This window comes from Myotis davidii, unplaced genomic scaffold (genome assembly GCF_000327345.1).
Source record: "Myotis davidii unplaced genomic scaffold, ASM32734v1 scaffold1522, whole genome shotgun sequence".
NCBI classification, from domain to species: domain Eukaryota; kingdom Metazoa; phylum Chordata; class Mammalia; order Chiroptera; family Vespertilionidae; genus Myotis; species Myotis davidii.
In genome coordinates, this window is record NW_006296618.1 from 34,827 (window position 1) to 51,408 (window position 16,582).

The window sequence follows — 16,582 nt, forward strand, 5'->3', positions numbered from 1 at the left end:
CCAACCAGTCAAAGAACAGCTTCAACAAGAAAGTTATGTCCAAAGGGGAAGAGAGAGAGCAAAAAAGAAAAATGGTAAGAAAAATGTTAACTAAGGTAAAACAGATGATGATGGGGAATAGGACGTCACAAATGTTCACAGAAAATAGGTCAGTTAGTAAGTTCTTCTGCAAAAAGCCTACACACTTCAGTCAAGCACATCAGTAGAATGATTTGGGAGCATAAAAACAGTTTTCCGGCCACTTGTGATTTCTTCTGTATGAAAAGGAATCTGCAGTCTAACAAGCTGATCTTCATCAGCCAAGCTGGTTCATATGCACATTGTTCATTTGAGGTGCCCAGGGTCCAGTCCATAACATTTTAGGGCCATTATTTTCTGTGGAGCTTGAAATCATCTTTACTAGGGAGTCCCAAGAGGGGTCTGCAGCATGAGGACCATTAAATATGGGTCCTGCAGCACCATCAGGAATAGGTTCTACTGAAGGAATCATTGCATACACAGAAAAAGGCATACCCCCAACTTTAGGAAAGTACATGTATCCTGAGTGAACATGCTGATGGAATGTACCAGAAGGAGTTACAATCCCTATACTCTCTCGCTCCATTGTTTGATGCTGTGAAAACACTCCTGGATCAGACATTGGTCTATGAATCATAGAATTTTCCATCCCAGGGTTACACCAGTCAACTTTGTGTTGATTGCCACCAATCCCTTCAAAAGACAAGATGCCACTATGCCCTACTTATGTGGACAAATTACTCCCAATAACAGATGGAGCTGAAGTTCCAGTTTGCCTGATATGTGCAGAACAATAAGTCCCAATAGGAACTGGAACTTTTCTGTCCTCAGAGATGTTGCTGGGCTTTTCTGACCCCAATTGTACTGATGATGGGGCAGAAGAAGGTACACAAACTCCAGAGGATACTGACTGTGCAGGGGAATCATTTGATGCTGATGAACCTGGGGTCAACAAACTAAGTGGAGAAAAATGTTGTCTATTAAAGTTAGCAGCTGCGGGTGCTCTTCGAAGGGGTGCCCCAGGTCCATACATCTGACATCCTGAAAGGTTTGAGGCAAAGTTTCCCAAATGTGTAGAAGGTGTTACAGAACCATATGGCGAGTCCATATTGACAATACCTGAGGGACTTGGAGCAGGTCTCTGTAATGGTGGTCTAAAACCTGGAGCTTTGGAAGTATCAGATTGATGTAAAGGATCTGAATTTGGCAAATAAGAGGAGTTTCCTGAGAGCATAGATTCTGGTGTTGACTGAGATGAAACAACTGATCCTCCCCAGGAGGCATGAGAAGTAGGACTGTTTTCAAACAATGTGCTAAAGGGCCCAAATGGTAAGGGTGCACTGAAATTGGGAGCAATAGGCTTACTTGCTGGATGTACTGAATTTTGACAAGCACTTTGTGTACTTAAGGTCGAAGGTAGCTGAACAGAAGAGGGAACACTGTGAGGTCTTTTAATGTGATTGACACTGAGGACTGCAACAGATGAATTCTGAACTGGAGCTGGATTCTTATGAGGGGCAGTTGTGCCATGAAAGGGTGGTCTAATAGCAGGGGTTTCCATTTTAGGAGCAGGCTGGGAGCATCCCATTTGCGTCCTGAGGCATAGGTAAGTCACTGGGGCAGTAGAAAGCACTGCCACCGGAGCAGAACTTGTTGCTAAAGAAGGAACAGTCATTCTAATCTCCAGAGGAGGAACCTGAGACTGCTGAAGAGGTGGTCTTGGCTCCTGAGAAACAGATCCTGGAGGTTGTTGCTGAACAGAATGAACTGATGAACTCCCAGAACTGCTGCTGTTTGAAGGTCTATTATTTACTGTTTCTACTACTGGAGGACTACCTGCTTCCTGTTCAGAGGAAGATGCCCCTTTATTTGGAGATGCTGTTCCACAATCCAAAGGGCTATTTCTAGAAACCCCTCCTGGCTGAGCTGGTGGTGATGGGGAAGATGGGGATGATACTGGGTAATGTTCTTTGGCAGTCGGCATGGGATATGTGGAATTTGTGGGTGCAGTGCTGTTGTTGCCTGCTGTGGTTGTTATCATTGTGGTGGTGGCATTGGATGTCTTCACAACTGTGATAAAAAGCTGCCTTCTGACAGAAGGTGAACTTGGACTGACATTTGTAGGTGTACCAAGCACCATTGAAGCTGATGAACTGCTTGTAGTTGTTGGACTTGAAGTTAAAGAACCTGCTGAATTCACCTGAGAACCACTGCTATTCTGATTGTTATGGCAAGACACCATGTGAGGCTTAGGTGAGTTAGTATCTCTGGCAGGGCTCAAAGGCCTGACAGGAAAAGGCTCCCAAGTGGGTTGAGCTGGTGGAAAAGTACCTCCAAAGTGGGTCATGAGCAACCTTGCTGGACAGATCTGCTGGAAAGTCTAAGCAGCAAGCAAAGCATGTGAAAACTGTAGAGGAGGATATGCTAATGGAAGAGAAACTGGAAAAGCAGGCTTCACATTATTCACTGGGTTCTTAATGGTTTTGTGAGTAGATGAAGAAGAAATTCCAGGCACAGTGAGTGCTGTGGCAGTTTGAGATGTTGATGACAGAGCTACAGTCATCATTTTAATTCCCATTAAGGAACTTATAGCAGCAGTGGTGGTAGGTGCTGAGGACCCTATTTTGGAATTTACTGAGCTTTTCAAATGATTCTTTGGAATAAGTTAATCAATTTCTTTATCTGGATCCTTGATCAGAGCATTGATCAACTGAGTTTCTTGTCTTGTTGTTTCAGTGCCACCCCTTATAGTTATTATCCGGTCTCCTGTCTTGTCTTTCTGCTTATCAATGTTTATGTGTGCACCCGTGAACTCCCGAATAGCATTAATATTACAGACTCCTTTTCTAATCACTCTGGATATCACAGTTGATGGAATAGACACTTTCTTCGACCTTCTAACAACTTCTTTCCATCCTTCTTCCCTCTTTTGTCCTTGCTTAGGACTTGCTACAGTTAACTTCCCATTTGGAGAAGAAAGGAGAGATGGACCCAATTTTGTGCAAGTGAATAGAGAATTACTGGTCACTTTAATGACAGTCTCTGACAATTTTATTGAAGCCTTGCCAGAAACAGATTTTCTCTCCTCCTTTGGAAATATAACCAGAACTGATGGCTGTTTCTTGTTGGTCAAAGCGGTAGTAACCACAGCAGGTGAATGAGTGTCACTCTTTCAGCTGCTATTGCTGTTACTACTTTCATCACTGCAGCTGGAAATCCTCATGTTACCATTGTCCCCACTGTCGCTGGTACTGCTACTTTTTGACTCTCCTCTGCTCACCTTCTCTGACTGACTGTATGAAATTGGTAATGGATCATCAATATAATTTGAACCTTTTCTGGAGTCATTTTATTTTTCCTGTTTTTCCTCTTTGAACTGATTGTAGTTAAGGTATTATTTCTTTTACCATGGGAACCTGCCAAAGTTGTCCAGGTTTCAGATATACCTATAGTAGTAGTGGTTGTGGCACTTAGGGGCTCTGTCAAGACTTCAGGCTCATCTTCAACTTTATGCTTTTCTTTTTCTTGAGCAGCTTAGAGTTCTAAGTTCTCTTTATTTTTCACTTCAATTTCTTCTACTTTTCTTCTTTGTTCTTCCTTTTTCTTTCTTCTCTTCTCCTTTTGCTTTTCTCCTTTGGCAACCAAAGCCAGCCTCTGACTTTCTTCTCTTAATGGGGAATTGACAAGACCTGGGTTCTTATTTTCTTGAAGGAAAGATTTCAATCATTAGTCAAAGTGTAGAAAAGCAAGCAAGACTTTATTGTTTTCAGCAAAACACACTTAGAACAGTGAAATAAGGAAGGGCATAGAAGAAGCAACAGGAGAGCCTAGGCTGGGTTTCTTTGGCTTACAGGGAAGTCAGAGAACAAAGAGCCTTGGAAACAGGTTCAGATTAGCTTGGGAAGAGCTGCCACTGCCAATTGCTTCCCTGGTTCAAAGTATCCTGAGGTTCCTTGGAATTTAGGAGATAGGAGCCTGTGTGGGGGAAAGAGGGGCAAGGGAATCCAGTCACTTGAAGTTTAGATAGGTGAGGCTGTGGAGTTAATTAATGATAAAATTGCAGTATGATTAGGTTAGGGTTAGTGATAGCTCTATCTGTCATGGCCATCTCTTCATCATCTTTGCTGTCTACACAGGTTTTTATTATTTGAAATAATCCATCTCGATAATACAATGGAGTTATTCTAGCTGGTACATAAGTCAATTTTTCTTTTCATAGAGAAGCTAATTATTTGCTTGACATTACTTTATTGAATTCCTGTGAATTTACTATGTGACTGACATTTCAGCAGGCAACAGGGAAACAGTGATGAATAAAACAGACACAATCCATCCATACAATCCATGTTCACCAACTTTATAGTATATCTGGTTAGATGCAAAATACTTTTTTGGAAGACATTTCCTGAGCCTTTACTCATGCGCATGAGTAGTACTGCACACATGCACACATGCACACATGTACTACTATAAAGAAACACATGCACACACATCCTATCTAATAAAAGAGAAACATGGTAATTAGCATACGACCGCAACTCTTCCCATTGGCTAATCAGGGCTATATGCAAATTAACTGTGAGCCAAGATGGCGGCCGGAAGCCAGGTAGCTTAAAGCGAACATGAGGCTTGCTTGCTTCAGTGACGGAGGACTCCAACGTTCCCCGCCTGCTGCTGCAGGCCTCTGAGCTGGCAGTTTGAAACATCGTAACATATAGAAGCTAAAAAAACTCCAGAAACCTGCTTTCAGCGAGCTGGGATCTCAGAGCTGGAGTTGATACAGAGTTTTGATTAGAGAACACAAACGAGTCTGGGCCCGAGGGTTTCCGCTTTCCCAGCAGCAGAGGCCGCAGAGCTGGAGCCACAGCTAAAGCTGGCCCAGAATAAAAAATAAAAAAAAAGGAGCGGTTGGGAGCTTCTGTAACCTGCCAGCCTGAAAACAGCCCTCAGCCCCTCACCCAGACTGGCCAGGAACCCCAGTGGGGCCCCACACCACGCAGGAGAGACAATCACATGCAACATCCTATATAATAAAAGGGTAATATGCAAATTGTCCCTAAAGGCAGAATCGCTGGGATTGATTGGTCACCATGACACACACTGATCACCAGGGGGCAGACGCTCAATTCAGGAGCGGCCCCCTGGTGGTCAGTGCACTCCCACAGGGGAGCTCTGCTTAGCCACAAGCCAAGCTGACAGCTGACAGCACAGCGGTGGTGGCGGGAGCCTCTTCTGCCTCAGCAGAGCTAAGGATGTCCGACTGCTGCTTAGGCCTGCTCCCCGCTGGCAAGTGGACATCCCCCGAGGGCTCCCAGGCTGCCAGAGGGATGTCTGACTGCCAGCTTAGGCCCGATCCCCCAGGGAGCGGGTGTAAGCCAGCAGGTGGACATCCCCCGAGGAGTCCCAGACTGCAAGCGCCCGGGTTGAGGGCCCACCTTCCCCCCTGAATGCACAAATTTTTGTGCACCGGGCCTCTAGTAATATTATAAAGAAGCACCTGCACACACATACTACTATAAAGAAGCCCAGTATATATGAGAAACAAAATCATCTCAACTTCCTTTTGGAAATCTACAACTACAAATTAACTATGCTGGTACGATAGGCTGAATAGTTCCATCTCTCAAAGATGTTCACATGCTATTTCTCAGAACCTATAAATAAAGGTTGTCCCAAAATTCACGCAAGAAGTAATTTTGATAGAAAACACAGGTTTATTTTTAAAAATTATAAATTTTTTTATAATTCTTAAAGTATACAGTATAGGGTTATGTACGGAATAGCAGCATATCAAGTAAATGGCCTCCACAGCTTTGCTGGCACATACACACTCTTTTGTTATTGCCTGAGCAGCCGCATTTTCGAAGAAGAATGAATGGTCCGATGATGCCTCCAGCCCCAAATCTGCATCAAACAGTGACACGTTGTAGATGCATTCATTTCTCAACAATCACTCGTGGATTTTTTGAACCCCAAATGCCACAATTTTGTTGATTAACCAAGCCATCAAGATGAAAATGAGCCTCATTGAAATTCAGCCACAATTATGCAAAATGGTCATGGAAAATTTCAACAAAAGATTGCGTATGTGCCAGCAAAGTCATGAAGGAAATTTGCCCAATATGCTATTCTACACATAACCCTATACTATATCCTTTCTGAATCAATAAAAATTTACGATTTTTAATTATAAACCTATATTTTCTATCAAAATTACTTCTTGCGTGAATTTTGGGACAACCTTTATTTTACTTTAAATGGCAAAAGGGACTTGTGATGTGCTTAAATTTGGAGATTGCCATGGATTATCTTTGTGTACCTATTGTAATCTCACAGGAGAGTCCTAGCCGGAGACCACCTATAGCAGCATTGGCAAGAAAGTGAAACAATGACCTTGGGCATTAGCAGGGCTGACGCCAGCACAGATTGCTCTTGCTGAGATTGTGGTGTCTCACAGCAATTTCCTGACGTCATAATCTTTAAGTAAATGTTTAGGATAAGGACACATGTGTAATATCTTAATCAATAAAGAAAAAAAAATGTTTACTGAGCTTTACTGACCGTTGATACTATCTGCTTATTACGTGCTCTGCCTATGTGTTTCGCTAAGGGCAAATGAGTAACCAAGTTGAATGAAAACATGCAAGGCAAGGACTCATGGTCCTTCTTCCCAAAAGAGGTTCCACCTAGCCCCCATGCTTAAAACATATTTTTTGTGTAGTGTCTTCATTGTGCATCAGCCCTCCTACTGGTCCTCCTGAACCCGCTATGCAGGTACTGGCAAGTGGTGTCCAAACAGCGACTTAAGGAGAAGGTTCGCCTGAGAGGAGCAAAGTGAAAGTGGAAGTTCGCTGAACTCACAAGCCCAGGCCACCTGCGGAGTCACGACCATAAGTGGATGGAGACTTTCCTGAAGTTAGCCATGCCATCATGGGGCAGAATTCGAGTAAATGCGAAAAACATTATTGTAGACTTTGGCTTTCATACTCAAGGATAAGGGAATTAAGGTGTCAGAGGGTACTCTCTTACAGTTTTTGCATATTATCATAGAACATAATCCCTGGTTTCCTGATGAGGGTACATTAGATGTAGACTGTTGGGAAATAGTAGGACAGAACTTGAAGAGATCTCATCAGCAGGGGAAAAACTTGCCTCCAAATTGTGAACAGATTAGACTTTGTGGAAGAAGAGCCAGGTGGGCTTTATCAGCTAAAGGGGATCCTGATGGAGTATTTATTAAGTGTATGCAGGGACCTACTGAATCATTTTCTGATTTTGTGGCTCGCCTCACTCAAACAATGAGAACACAAATACAGCATGAAATAGCAGGAAACATCATGATTCAACAATTAGAATATGAAAATGCCAATGATGATTGTAAGAAATGTCTAACACCTCTGAGAAAAAGTGGTACTATTACAGAAATGATTTGAGCATGTCAGGATGTAGGATCAGGCACTTTTTGAACAATGCAGCTGCACCCTTCTTGTGTCCTGAATGCCAAAAAGGAAATCACTGGGCTAATTAGTGTAGATCCAAATTTCATAGAAATCGGCAGCCCTTAAATCAAGGCATAGGGAGTGGCCAGCCACAGGGAAACAGCCAGAGGGCCTTCCCTAACCCCATCAACAACAGGGGGTTTATGCCCTGCAAGGCCCACAGTGGATTTCCTCATCTGAGCCACCCCAGGAAGTGCAGACCTTGATCTTACCAGCATAGTAGCAGTCACTCTGACCATTGACATGGCTCGGCAAGCTGTTCCTATAGGAATTTGGGGGCCTGTACCACCAAGAATGTTAGGATTAATCTTAGGGAGAAGTGGAAACACTTTGAAAGGATTAACTCTTTTGCCTGGAGTCATAGATTCAGATAATGAGGGAGAAATCCAGGTAATACTAGAATGCAAACACATTATACAAGTTACCCCAGGACAAAGAATTGTTCAGCTCCTACTCTTATCTTATATTCAGCAGGGTGAGGTTATAAATAGAAAAAGAGGAACATAATGATTTGGGAGCTCAGTTATTTATTGGGTACATGAAATTAGTAAAACCCGCCATATGATTAATTTAAGAATATAACGAAAACTGTTTAAGGGTTTAATAGACACTGGATCTAATGTCAGTGTTTTTAGTAAAGAATTCTGGCCTCCAAATTAGTCTATGGTAGAAGCTATGGGATGTATTATGGGCGTCGGAATTCCTGATAATACTCAACATAATGCTGTAGTGTTAAAGTGGCAAGATGAGGAAGGACAAACAGGATGGTTTCAGCCCTATATAGTTTCTGGAATTGCAGTCAACTTATGGGGCCAGGATGTTTTGGAGGGTTTACAAACTCATATTATTACTGGCAAAGGACAACAGTTAATAACCCAGATGGGATATCAAGCTGGTCAAGGTTTAGGAAAAAATAATTAGGGGATTAAAGAACCCATTCAAGCTAAACAGAACCCAGGAAGACAAGGATTAGGTTATTAACCTTTTAAGGAATTGTCACTGATCAGTCTCTTAACCCCCATGCTGATCCCATACAATGGAAGGATCCTATACAATGAAAGGAATATATGGGTGGATCAGTGGCCATTAACCAAGGAGAAATTAGGTCATATTCATGAATTAATACAGGAACAACTGGAAGCTGGCCATATAGAACCTACCAATAGTCCTTGGAATATTCCTATATTTACAATACCTAAGACGGCAACGGGGAAATGGCGGTTGTGACATGATCTTAGAGCAGTTAATGCTACTATGCATGACATGGGAGCTTTGCAGCCTGGACTTCCCATGCCATCTCAAATACCTCTAAATTGGTCTTTTATAGTAGTAGATCTCAAGGATTGTTTTTTCACCATTTTCTTGGCACCTCAAGATAAACAAAGATTTGCCTTTTCAGTACCATCCATTAACAATGTAAAACCTATGAAAAGATATCAATAGAAAGTTTTACCTCAAGGAATGGCCAATAGCCCCACCTTGTGTCAGAAATATGTTGCTCAATTTATCCCACCATTAAGAGAGAAATATCCTCAGCATTACATTATCCATTACATGGATGACTTGCGCTTAGCAAGCCCACAGGAAAAGCAGACTTTAGCAAAGTTTACCGAATTAGAGAAGGAACTCCCTAAATGGGGCTTAAAAATTTCTCTAGAAAAGGTATAAAGAGAAATGCCTTTCAAATACTTAGTAACTGTCCTAGCTGGTTTGGCTCAGTGGATGGAGTATTGGCCTGTGGACTGCAGGGTCCCAGGTTTGATTCCAGCAAGGGCACATGCCTGGGTTGTGGGCTTGCGCAGGAGGCAGCCAATCAATGATTCTCTCTCATCATTGATGTTTCTGTTTCTCTCTCCCTCTCCCTTCCTCTCTAAAATCAATACAATATATTTTTAAAAAACCACGCAAATACTGAGGAATCGTAATTGAAAACCAATGTATTAGGCCTCAAAAAGTAGAAATATGAAAGGATTGCCTTAAACCCCTAAATGACTTTCAGAAATTATTAAGGGACATTAAATGGTTAAGACCTTATCTAAGAATCTCTACAAGAGAAATAACAAATTTATTCAATATACATATGGGTGATTCTGATCTTTCCTCACCCCAAACATTGACAGATGAAGCTAGGGAGGAGTTACTAAGAATTGAGCAGGCAATCTCCTCAACCAAAGTAGAATGGGTACAGCTGATGTTGCCTTTATTAGGACAGATAAATCCTACTACAAATAGTCCCCCTGGGGTCATCTTAAAAAAATAAGAACTCTCCTGACATTATTAAGTGGGTCCACCTAGGGCATCAATCCTCTAAAACTGTGGTTAGATACCAGTATATAGAACTCATAGCTCAATTAATATCTCAATTCAGAAAATGCTTCAGGCAGCTTATAGAGGAGAAGAGCAACAGTGCATTTATCTTTCCCTCCCCAGGAAGCAGTTAGAAACTTTATTTCAGACTTATTTGAATTGGCAAATTGGAATAAGTAGATATTCAGGGGAATTAATACTCCTATTATTATACCAAAAAAAAAATCTAAGCAGGAATCTATCCCTGGAGCATTAACTATTTTTACTGATGGCTCCTCCAATGGCAAAGCTGCTTATCATACAGTAAATTCAGACTGAGTCATCCAGACTAGTCACACTTCTGTACAAAGGATTGAATTAGAAGCTATCAAGGCTGCACTGCAGGATTTCCAGGATCCTCTCAATGTTATTTCTGATTCTGCCTATGCTGCTGGCCTAATAAACAGAATTGAGACTGCTCGATTAAAATGGCTCAGTGACCAAAGTCTATTTATACTTTTTAAACAGGTACAGCAAAGACAATATCCCTTTTATATTACTCATGTTATGGCTCATACCACCCTGCCTGGCCCATTAACAACAGGAAACACATATGCCAATCAGTTAGTCACTTTGTTACAGCAAGCCGCAGAATCTCATCAGCTTTTACATCAGCCTGCCAAAATGTTGTCTAAACAATTTTTGATCCTTAATAGCAGGCTAAACAGATTATCAAGGAATGTCCCACTTGTATGTTACATCTGCCTCAAGGGCCTAATACAGGATTTAACCTTCAAGGATTGAAAACAGACCATATCTGGCAGATGGATATAACACATTATACTCCCTTTGGACATCTTGGGGCATTACATATCTCTGTAGATACCTTTTCAAAGGTCCTTTGGGCCCCTGCATCTACAGGGGAAATGGGGAAACAGGTCATTAATCATTGCCTAGCTGTTTTGCCATATGGGAATTCCAAAAATTATTAAAACTGACAATGAACCTGCATACATAAGCTGTCATTTCCAGCAATTTTGTACAAAATGGGAAATTCAACACATTATGGAAATACCATACAATTTCCAAGGACAGGCAATTATAGAATGCCAACATCAGTGGCTAAAATCCCAACTTGAAAAACAAAAAGGAGGAATACTAGAGAAAACTCATGTAGGTAGACTACATTAAGACTTAATTACCTTAAATTTTTTCACTTGTAACGTTGATGGTAAGACCCCAATGGAGCTACACTGGTGTCATGATGCGGCAAAGGAAAAAGGCTTGGTCAGATAGAAGGATCCTGAGTCTGGTTTATGGAAGGGTTCCGACCCTTTGTTAACATTTGGTAGAGGATATGCCTGTGTATTTCCAGAAAACTCCTCCAAGCCTGTGTGGAATTCTGCAAAGAACATCAAACTTCAACATGGATCCACAGGAGGAACTGACCAAACTAATGAGGACCTTGCACCTGGAACCTCAACCTGTACCTGTGGCCACAGACAATCAACTACTCTGGCCCCAGATAACAATTACCCCAGGCAAACTTACAAACTGGTTCCTTAGATGCCTGGCAACAATTTAAAAAGGACATGGAAGAATTCAATCATTTTCATTGGATCTCCCTACATTTGCCTCTTAGCCTAACACTATTGTCTGTCTCATTCTTGGTCTTGTGTGTTTAATTCTAATCTGCAGATGCAGAGCGAAAAGTGTTAAAAAGACTCAAGCCCTCCAAATGGCATACACTTTTCAAGATTTATTAAGAAAACAAAAAGGGGGAAATGCTGGGGGCCACCACATAGCAGCATTGGCATGAAAGTGCAACAAGGAACTTGGAAGGCCATGGACCTTGGGCATCAGCAGGGCTGATGCCAGCACAGATTGCTCTTGCTGAGATTGCAGTGTCTCAAAGTGATTTCCTGACCTGATAATCTTTGAGTAAATGTTTACTGAGCTTTACTGATGTTTACTGACCCTTGATACTATCTGCTTATTTCGTGATCTGCCTACATGCTTTGCTAAGGGCAAATGTGTAAAAAAGTTGAATAAAAACAGGCAAGGCAAGGACTCGTGGTCCTTCTTCCCAAAAGAGGTTCCACCTGGCCCCCATGCTTAAAACTTATTTCTTGTGTAGTGTCTTCATTGTGTGTCAGTCCTCCTACAGGTTCTCCTGAACCCACTGTTCAGGTTGCGGCAAGAAGGCAGTGTGATGACAGAAGCTGAGGTTAGGGTATTGCACAGAAGGGATCATGACTCAAGGAGGGCAAGTGGCATCTAAAAACTTTGAAAGTCAAGGAAATGAAATCTCTTCTTAATGCCATCTTCTTTCCTTCTGCATCTTTTTTAACTTAATCCCAATTCTGGCCATTAAGCAGCTCCATCTCTATGCAATTCATGCCCACGGTGTGCTTAAAGCTGAATTGGTAAATCCATCTTATTCCACCAATTTGAATCTTTCATGTTACAGTGATATTCAAACAGTACTTGAGCTTTCTGAACTCAATACTGTGCCTTGTAATTGTTTTCATGGAATCTGGAGTATCCATTATGCTGCTGTACCATATTGTAAATGTCTAAAAGAATAGGGGTTATATATACTTTGGGTTTTTTATCATGTTGATAGGGCGGCTGATTTTCTCACATCACGGCATACATGGAAAATAATAGAATTCACAGAGCACACTTAAGTAAGTGTATGTTGTTGTTCCTGGCCAGGTTTCTGGCTACCCCAGCACCTGCCTTAGGATCCAGTCAAAACTTGGAAGTTAACTCAAAACATGGGAGCTGAAAAACTTTCCTAGGTATTTAGTAACCCCTGTGATTTAATGGAGTTCAGGTCATGTTTGCAAACTTTGCTTGTTGACTGGAATTTCTAACATAAAATATATATGACTGTCAAAAAAAGAAATAATTTATGCTTTTTAGGACTGTAAATCATAAACTACTTTTACACATAACTTCATGACCATCACAAGAAGCCTGTGAGATAAATAGGCATTATTGCTGCTATTGTATAAATGAATAAGCTCAGATTTAGAGGAGCAAATTATTTCCCAAAGTTATCAAATGGCAGAGCCAGACTAGAGCCTAGCATTTCTAGTTCATTGTCCTTCCCACCATGATTAATCAATGTCCCCAAATCTTATAGTGATGTTATTAAAACCCAGATAAAAATAGAAGCAAACTCATTTCTTTAAGTTTTAAATATAAGCTCAGAATTTTATATTCTAAGATCTGGGTGTTTTATTTTCATGTTTATTTTCTATTCAAATAAAAACACATTAAATAGTATAAAAATTAACATAATACCATGGTTTTTATTTTGAAGAGGGATTTTAATATAATTTTATTGTTTCAGAGAGGAAGGCAGAGGGAGAGAGAGATGGAAACATCAGTGATGAGACAAAATTATTGATTGGCTTCCCTCTGCATGCCCCCTACTTGGGATTGAGCCCACAACTCAGGCATGTGCCCTGATAGGAAATCAAACCTGGGACACTTCAGTCAGCAGTCTGATGCTCTATCCACTGAGCCAAACCAACTAGGATCATAATACTCACTTAGGTGAAAGACCCTCATTTATTCGCACTATTAAACATAAAAGTTTTTTGAAACTAATAACACCCACTCTGAATTGGTGAAGTATACTCAGCTGGTGAGACAGTTTGAAGCCGGGAAGTGCAGAGTTCCCCTGGAAAGGTAAAAACCAGGGATCGGGGAAGGAAAGTTTGCCAGACCTCTAAGCCCAGAGGGTCAGAGGGAGACCGCGCCGTGTCTCTTGGGACAGGCACAGCCCCTGACTGGAGAAATGAGATCTGTGGGACTGTTGGCACTGGGGGATTTGAGATCTGGGTTCCGTAATTACAGAGGACTGAGCCTAAAAGGGGCAACCTGAAGCGCTGACAAGACCATGCAGTGCTGGTAAGAGAGGATCTTACAAAGACTCAGCCTTCCCATTTTCTGCAGCCGGCGTTTGTGTGTTTGTTTTCACTGAACCTGGTTCATAGGACATTTCGGATACAGACACTCACCCATGCTGAGGAGTGGGAGAAGGTGCAGACGAGTGGAATCTGGGGAGAGACTGAGGAGAGAAGAGGGGCCAGGAGAGGTGGCAGCAAATTGAGTGCTGAGTCACCCCTGAGCCCAGGACTTGGGCAGCTATTTCCCCCTGAGGACATAACTCCTAACTCCTCCCTCCAGCCCCCAGGCAAAGAATACAGCCACACCCAGATTCCACCATGAATGAGATGAAGGATTAAAATAATCTGATTAGTCCCTGGGAGTTAATAGGGTCTGGTCTATAGAGAGATTTTCAGTCCCAGCAACAACAACAACAATAACAACATAAATCAAAGAAATTCCAGAGAACTGGGATCTTAAGCCAGCCAAAGGAATGACATTTCAATTTTTCATTTTTATTTTTTTATCATTATTTTGTTAGCGTTTTTTTTTTTTTTTGCTTTTTTCTTTGTTTTCCCTTTTTTTTTATTGTGGCTTTTTTTTTGCTTCTTTTTTGTTTTCCCTTTTTTTTTGTTTGTTGATATTTTTTGCTTCTTTCTTTGTTCTCCTTTTTTTTTTTGTTTGTTCCTTTATTTCCTACTTCTTTTCACATTACTTTTTCAACCACGTTTACAGTAGACACGTGAGTGGTGTGCTCTTGTCCAAGGACCATCATCCCCATGAGCAGCCTGTCTCAAGCCTAAGAGAGGCAGCCTCATGTGGCCTGCCCCTGTCCCAGGAGCAACAGCTGTGTGAGTGGCCCACTTCCCCGTCTGAAGAGCAGCAACATTCAAAGCAGTCCGACCGGTCTGAGGAGCAGCAGCCGCATGAGCAGTCTTCCTACGTCTGAGGAGTGGCATCCCTGCGCAGCGCACCCCCATCTGAGGAGCAGCAGCTGTGTACAGCCCGCACCCTGTACTAGTCCAAGGAGCAGCAGCTGCACAAGCATCTTGCCCTCACCCAAGAAGCAGCAGCCGCATCAGCAGCCTGCCCAATCTGAGGAACAGCAGCTGTGTGAGCAGCCGGCCCCCATCCGAGGAGCAGCAGCTCTGCGAACAGCCCGGACTCATTAGAGGAGCAGAAACACCCCATCCTGGTCTGAGGAGGAGCAGCCACACGAGCAGACCACCCACATCCGAGGAGCGGCAGCACTGCACAGCATGCACTGGTCCAAGGAGCAGAGCCACAAGAGCCTGCACCTGTACAATGGGCAGCAGCTGGTCCTAGGAGCAGTAGCCCCACAAGCAGCCCACCAGAGGAACAACAGCAATGTGTAGCCCACCGCCATCCAAGGAATAGCAGCCTCATGATCAGCATACCCTCTGTCTGAGGAACAGCAGCTGTGTGTGAAGCCTCCCCCGACCAGCCAGAGGAGCCACCACAGCTGTGAACAGCACTCACCAGAGATGCTGTCAGCTGAGGAGCAGCTGCTACCACAACCACCCAAGGAACAACCACAGCCTGAGGAGCCACTGACATCCAAGGAGCAGCCCCTGAGAGACTCAACATCTAGATATGTCAGTGAGATCAAACATGGTTAGATAAAGAAACACGCAAAGGAAAGAAGAGGACTCACCAGAAAAGGGGCTAAGTGAAAGAGAGGCATGCAACATGTCAGAAAAGGAATTTAGATTAAGAGTCCTAGAGTGCCTAAACCAGATGGAGGAAATAATCAATAACTAATGCAAGAATCAAGAAAAAACAGATGAAAAAAATCAAAAACTTATGTAAGAATCAAAAAGAAATGGATAAAAAAAATCAATAACTTATGTAAGAATCAAGAAGATATGAAGAGTGATATAGCTGCGATAAAAAACACCATTGACAGTTTGAACAGTAGACTAGGAGAAGCAGAGTACTGAATTAGCGAATTAAAACACAGGGAAGCAAAACACACCCAAACTGAACTGCAATTGGAGAAAAAAATTAAAAGACAGGAGGAGAGCCTAAGGGAGCTATGGGACAACATGAAATGAAACAACATACAAATAATAGGGGTGCCAGAACAACAGAAAGAGGAACAAGGATTAGAAAACCTATTTGAAGAAATAATATCAGAAAACTTCCCTGAGGTGGGGAAGAAAAAAGGAACACAAGCACAGAGTCCCGAAAAGATGAACCCGAAAAGACCCACACAAAGACACATCATAATTACCATGGCAAATGTTCAGTACAAAGAGAAAATATTACAGGCTGTAAGAGAGAGACAGAAAGTTACATACAAGGGATCTCCCATAAGATTATCAAATGATTTCTCAACAGAAACACATCAGGCCAGAAAAGAGTGGATGGAAATTTAGAAAGAGATGCAAAGCAAAGGACTGAATTCAAGAATACTCTATCCAGCCAGGCTATTATTCAAAATTTAAAGGGAAGTAAGAAGCTTCACAGACAACAAAAGGCTAAGGGAGTTTATCACCACAAAGCCAGCAATGCAAGAAATGCTAAAGGGACTGCTGTAAAAACAGGAAATAAAAAGCTCAGAGAGAAAACAGGAATAAAAAATAGAAATGCCTACAAACAAGCACCTTTCAATAATAACAATAACCGTAAATGGACTAAATGCTCCAATCAGAAGACATCAAGTGGTTGAATGGATAAAAAAACATGACCCATTTATTTGCTGTCTACAAGAGACCCACCTCAGAATAAGGCACTCACACAGACTTAAAGTGAAGGGATAGAAAAAAATCTTTCAGGCAAATGGAAATTAAAAAAAAAAAGCTGGGGTAGCAATACTTATATCTGACAAAATAGACCTCAAAGTGAAGGCCATA

The 16,582-nt window shown here is 42.0% G+C and overlaps 1 pseudogene; it reads right to left on the reverse strand.

Moving 5' to 3' along the window:
• Nucleotides 1–295: 295 nt before the first annotated feature.
• The window catches only part of LOC102757451, a 79,329-nt pseudogene continuing 63,042 nt past the window's right edge, over nt 296–16,582 (reverse strand).